The sequence below is a fragment of the Oreochromis aureus genome, linkage group 20, assembly GCF_013358895.1.
Source record: "Oreochromis aureus strain Israel breed Guangdong linkage group 20, ZZ_aureus, whole genome shotgun sequence".
Classification (NCBI taxonomy): Eukaryota; Metazoa; Chordata; class Actinopteri; order Cichliformes; family Cichlidae; genus Oreochromis; species Oreochromis aureus.
Genome location: NC_052961.1, coordinates 1,982,760 through 1,989,330, shown reverse-complemented (window position 1 = coordinate 1,989,330; position 6,571 = coordinate 1,982,760). Strand labels below are relative to the sequence as shown.

The window sequence follows — 6,571 nt, the reverse complement described above, 5'->3', positions numbered from 1 at the left end:
ATGTCGATGACACCTGGGTGAAAATCAAATCTCAGGACGTACTACATTTCACGGATCACATTAACTCGGTGGACCGACACATCAAATTCACCAGGGAGGATATGAAAAGTGGCAGGTTAGCCTTCTTAGACTGTGAGATTTCCATCAGTAATGGGGACATCTAAAAGCTGATGTGTACCGTAAACCCACGCATACGGATCAGTATCTAAGGTTTGACTCTCATCATCCACTGGAGCACAAACTGGGTGTCATCAGGACGCTACAACACAGAGCGAACACCATCCCCACTGACACAGCGGCCAGGGAGGCAGAAGAACAGCACATCAAGAAGGCCCTGAGTAAATGTGGTTATCCCAGCTGGACTTTTGTCAAAGCTGGGAAGGCACCTAAAGAAAGCTCCAGCCGATCCAGGAGAGAAGGACAACTGCTGCCCAGGCGAAAACCTGTAGTGATCCCATATGTGTCAGGAGTATCGGAGCAGTTGAGACGCATTTTTCTAAACACCAGGTCTCTGTGGCTTTTAAACCCAAAAACACGCTGCGCCAAAAACTGGTCCACCCAAGGATCGGGTCCCCGACACAAACAGAGTAACATAGTGTACGCTGTTAAGTGCCAGGACTTATACATTGGGTGCAACTGAGGGGTAGTATTAGCTAGATTCATAGTTCATGTTAGGTATTAAGGAGTGAGTAGTGGGCAGCAGACAAAAACAAAGGCTTCAGCAGACAATATGTACTTTCATATCCGAATAGTGAGTGTAATTCATAATCCTGATGGTCTGATTGCTTTACAGGATTTATTGTAATAAACTAAAACTTTAACCTTTATTCATCTCTTCACTTTTTCCTTTGATCACATCTGACATCAGTGCTGCTCCTCAGCTTCTGCTCTTTTTTAAAATTCTGACATCATTCTCTCTGTTGCATTTCAGCCTCACACTTCAGATGACAGGTCGTCTTTAATCCCAGAGTGTGTGTGTGTGTGTGTGTGTGTGTGTGTGTGTGTGTGCTGTGTGTGTTAGTGTTCTGTACTGAGAGGTTGAGTCACAATTACAGTAAACAATATACACATAGAAAGTGTGTGTGTGTGTGTGTGTGTGTGCGTGTGCATGTGTGTGTGTGTGTTTTGATGACAAGTCCCAGACAATGCCGGACATGAGAGGGAATGATCCTCATCTGTTGTATTGATCTTTGACTCTTAACCATCAGCTCTCAGGCGCAAGCACACACACACACACACACACACACACACACACACACACACACACACACACACACACTTGCAGGTTAAGCGAATTAAGCAATAGAGGACATGAAAATGGAGGAAGGCTATGGAGGTCGGGGGGAGGAGGGGACAAACTCAAGCTGCAGGAGGTGGAGGAGATAATGGGCCTGCTGTCTGCTTGAGAGGAAACTCAATTTTCTGAGCAGGAGTAGATCAGAAGATGAAAATGAAAGAGGGGGAATCTGGAAATACCCTGGTTTTTGTCTAAAGAGCAGTTTGGATGGTGTTCACACTTCCACTGCGGTTCAGCCGTGTAGCAGCACTGCTTTATACAGCTCTGTGTCAGTCTGTCGGTCAGCCTGTGAATAAACTTAATACAGACATCGAAAACTCTGAGAATAAATATTAATGACTTTGGTTGTTCTCTCACTTAAATGCAGCTCCTTTAAATCCGGTCAGTTTGTGATTTACTGTAACTGTGCCCAGTACACAAAGGGATGCATAAAGAAGGCTCAGCCTGCTCAGGTCTAGTCTCATCATTATTAAGTCAAGCTTTTATTAAACATTAGCCCAGATAAAATATATTTAAAACATACATAAGTATTAGTATAATATTGTATGGCTGTAGAATCTTTACCTTACAAAATAAAGCACCTTGAGGTGACTGTTGTTGCGATTTTGGTGCCATATAAATAAAACTGAATTGTAATTGATTTGAATTAACCAGTGTGGCATCTTCCTCTTCACTGGTTTAATGCAGCTCAGCTGGACCTGCTGTTGGCACATGTAGCACAATATGTACTTTCATATTTAGTCCGAGTAGTGAGTGTAAGCACTTTCACACGAGTACAGCTAGAAGAAGTGCTGTCTGAGTATCTGGACGGTGCTCATTTATGTTTGCCTCATAATGGAACATAAAATGCTGTATCGCTCGTTTCATCAGTAAGATGATTGCACTACATGTATTATTAGCTCAGCATTAACAGAGCAGGCTGAGAGGAAGAAAGGCCCCTTGTTACATGTCACATCAATCTCACTTTCATGTGTGCTGCCTTTTCAGTATTAAAATAAATATATTAAACTTCTGGAAATCACCTTTTATTTTTATCATATCTACATGTTTGCATCTGAGAATTTAAACCTGGGAACTTGAAGTTTGTTTTCTGAAACTTGCTGTGACACTAAAACTGTCCAGTTCCCTTTTCTTAGAAAGAGAAATGCTTCTTATGTTTTTCTTCTTTAACACACAGTTAAGGAATGAAAGGTTAAATCTAATCATAGAAATTATTCTGAAATACCCCAAATTTCCTAAAGCAGTTTGTGTGATATTTGTGTCCTCTGTTTGTACCCGAGGCTGTGATACACATGCAGGTCCAAACACTGTGTTCAAACAGGTGATCCCTGCCAAAACTTTGCTTAGTTTGTGTGTATGTTTTAGATGGTATTGAAAAGGCCAGCTAGCTTTGTGCAATCTGTTGCTGTCTCAGTTTTTTTTACCTCCCTTAGATTTGCTATTTTGAGTGCATACACATATTCCCAATTAAATACAGCTACATGAAGTGATTTACGAGTGTGGTGTAACCAGATAGAACAAAAGGTTGTGTGTTGTAGGTCGTCGTCCGGGCTGCGCAGCACAAAGGGAGGGACCACCAGACACTTTTCAGCCAGTATCCTGGCAGCTAACTGAAACCTGATTCCTGATGTGCTCAGTTTCAATTTTTTTTCAACACTTCTCTGTCAAAATTCTACAGAAAATGCTAAACAAGTGCATAGTGCACAACGAGTACTACAAAAGAATGTAACAGAAGAATAATCCAAACTTTAACATTTCTTGTACTTTGCCTTCAACAGTCCTGTAGTACATAATCACATCCTCTCTTTCCTTGCATCACTCAGTTTGCTGACTTCATGTGTGGCGTCTCTGCTTACCTTGCTTTCTGTCCTTGATACACTTTGTGTACTCAGACTACACACGTGTAGTCTGAGTACATGTGTCACTGAGTGCATGAATTACATAGAAATCAGAAATGTGTTGCTTATGTGTGCTTGTGTAGCTTTTATGCTATTTGATGTCAGTTATTTAAGCCCTGGATTCAGATACTTTTTGCTGTTGGTGCTGAAGGTGAAACTTCTTTTTATTACATTTCTGCATTTTTGTCTGGTTGTTAAAGAGGAGGATCTCATGCTGCAGGCTTAATGATGCTCAGGCCTCTTCAAAGCAGGTGTTTCTTTTCTTTTAAATGTTTTTGTGGGTTTTGCAGATTTACAATTGTTTGACTGATGATTTGTGTTTTATATTAAGCTGTCGAAGAGCTGTGGAGAAGAGCACAACAACGATCAGACACAAAGAAACACTAACCGATCACTGTTTCACCATATCCACCTTCCTGCTAAAGAAAAACACTTAAAAAACTGACGTCCCGTCCATCTGTCCTCTCACATCCTTCTTTCTGAATTTGTCTTTCACACACAAACACAGACACAGAGAAAGTGTGGGCGTGTTTTGGATGCCTGCTCTGTTTGGCAGTTAACAAAATGCCACATGGATGTCGCTGGGTTTTGTAATCTGGATACCAGAGAACAGAATTTCCATTCTAATGATGAGAGGAGGAAAAGAAGGAGGAGCGGAGCGGGAAAGCATCTGGACAGACTGGAAGAGGAAGGAGATGGAAGAAGCACAATGTGAGCTGCTGTTGGTGGTGAGTTTAGGGGCGGTACTGCTCTGTTACGTCACACATTTTTCAGCCGTTTGAAAGGAGTGGGCCTTTTAACTATGATAATAGTTGAAATAATACCAATAAAACAACAATAGTATCTTCACTTTGTTGTGTTTTCATGAGATAAGCACACCTTTGATTGGTTGCTCTAACAGGACGCCACTGACATGCGTAATACAATTTCACCCACCAATTTGTTTACTTGATTTCTTATATACAGTTATCAGCAAACAGAAACATTTGTTAGAGGCTTGTGACATAATTTCCAACAATGCCGCTGGACTAACCCACGGCCACATGGTCATATTGGCTCAGGTCAAAGTTTCTAAGCTTCAGTCTTTAAACCTGCTGAGTTCATGCAAAGCAAGAACCAGCTGCCATTTCTCCGAGGGCACTGCACATATTCAAAAGCTTTAGCAAGAAACTCACTTTCAGGACCCTGAAGATGCAAATTAGGAATTAACCTGTTCCTATTCATTAGTGTAGCTGAAATTAAAAGGTCATATTCTCTCTATCATGTCCTACAATTCTGACTAGTGCCCCCCAAAAAAGAAAAGGAAGAAGAAGAAAAATATAATAACTCTAATTTCATTGATCCATCTCCAATTTTTCCATTTCAGGGTTTAGGCTGGAATCGATCTGGTCTAAAATATCATAATTCAAAAATTAATTAAAAAAATCTAAAATAATCTGTAAGGCTTCCCTCTCTAATGGACCAGTGTACTGACAAACAATCATCTCTTATTGAACTAAAGAGGAAGCTTTCATACTGAGCTTGTGCTTTTGTGATTCAGCCATTAATGGACATAAGGAATATAAATATATATACTGTTTTAAATATAAAAGAAGAGGTTAAAAACTATCAAAGATCAAATAACACAAATATTTAATGGTATTTAATAGTTTTGGTATTTAATGGTGAATTAATTACTTGTTTCAGATAGTTTAGTCCAAATAATTCAGATTATTTTTCATTGATGTTCTTACAATCGAAGCAGCCGGCCACCAGAGAGGCAAGAAAAGGGGGGGGGGGCATTGAGGTGAAGAGGAAGGGAGGGGCAGGAGGTATCAGGGGAATACAGAGAGAGAGAGAAGGAGAGAGAGAGACTACAATAAAAAGGCTGATGTCATCTCTGTGAAGCAGCCAATCCGAGAGCAGCAGAGAGGGAAAGGAGGGAGGGAGAAGAGGCAGAGCTCAGAAGGGTGTGTTTTCTGTACCACTGCAGCATCAGTGCAAAAAAAAGACAGGAGGAAAAGGCACGAGTCGGTGGACTGGACCGAGAAACAATACAGAGATAGAAGAAGAGACACGGAGAGGAGCCTGAGAAGAGGAGAAACATCCAGAGGAGACACCTGCAGAGGTAGGACTAACACCGAAGCATCCCAGGGATCTGCTGGTGTCTGGGTTTCCATCCATGAACATGTGTGTGTGTCAGTGAGTTGGAGATCAGGGCTGGAGGGTCTAACGGTGTCTTACATAATAGGAAGGCAGGTACTGTGTGAGCGACTGAAGGTGAGATACTAGACAAGTGTTTGTGTGTCACTGTACATACATGTGTGGGTGTTGGTGCGCACTTCCTCCTGTCTGTGATTTCACCTTTTCACTCAAACATGCTCGGGTCAGTAAATGTTCACTCGTGATGTTTGTGCATCTGTAGGGAGTGTCTGACTTGATTCAGCTTTTTAATATCTGATAAATTATCTGCGGCCGTGTTTTTATGAATATTGAATGAAATGCTGCACTATACCACATTATCGTGTTAAATTATTCACTGCTGTTCTGTAGCATGCTTCCTTTCATGCTAAGAGTCTCTGCCAGGAATGATTTAGTCTGATCTTCATATCTCAACATAAGATAACTGCAATTCCCATCTTGTGTCCATGCCAGCTTCCAGGCTGCTGTCCGCCCATGGCCTGGTGCTGAATGGTGCTGTTTCCTATGTTAACAGGTTCTTTAGTTTGTCCAGTTAGTGGTCCAACACCAAGAACATATTGAGTTTATCAACATTTATGACCAAGAAAAGCTTCGATGTTCAGAAGCTGGAACCAATGACTAATCTCTAAAAGTGTTTCCTGTTGCTCAACTTCTCTCTGAATGGGGGATAAAATGAAGGAAGAGAAGCTCTGTAGCTCCTGCTCACTGCTGTGTTTGTCCTTTGCTTCTGTTTACTCTGGAATTCCTCTTTTTTCTCATGGCAACATCATTTAGGCCTCTCTGTCATTCTCTGCCTGCATTGTGGAGTTTTCTCACTGTGATCGCTCAGGCACTTAAAATTAGGCCAGAACCTGCGAGCAGGAATCAGAGAGGAGGTGGAAGGAGGGCTGAAGGAGGGAAAGTTGATCAAATGCAGAGTGTGAGTGAAATGGGAGGTGAAGGATTTAGCCCAGAAGAGCCTGAATCCAGAAGAGCAGAGGAAACGAGAGGATGTGGAAGGTGACAGGGAGCCTGGACCGGGATGAGAGGTGGAGGAGGAGGAGGAGGGATATTTGGGGCTGAGTGGCATAGGAGGATTTTTAGCCCATTTCTCTTTCTCCCCTCCCCAGATCTTTGGCAGCAGTCAAATTGACTGAAACCATCTGCCTGCATTTTTTATTCAGGCTTTTGTACTTACAGTAGACTACCTCCAGAC

At 41.9% G+C, this 6,571-nt stretch overlaps 1 protein-coding gene across 2 annotated transcripts in view; it reads left to right on the top strand.

Annotated features, from left to right (window-relative positions):
* The first annotated feature begins 5,162 nt into the window (after nucleotides 1–5,162).
* Nucleotides 5,163–6,571, top strand: part of LOC116311864 (neural cell adhesion molecule L1.1-like) — a 47,370-nt gene continuing 45,961 nt past the window's right edge. For both annotated transcript variants that reach the window (XM_039604596.1, XM_039604595.1), the window contains exon 1: nucleotides 5,163–5,302. The gene's annotated coding sequence lies outside the window, so the exon portion shown is untranslated. The remainder of the gene's footprint in view (nucleotides 5,303–6,571) is intronic.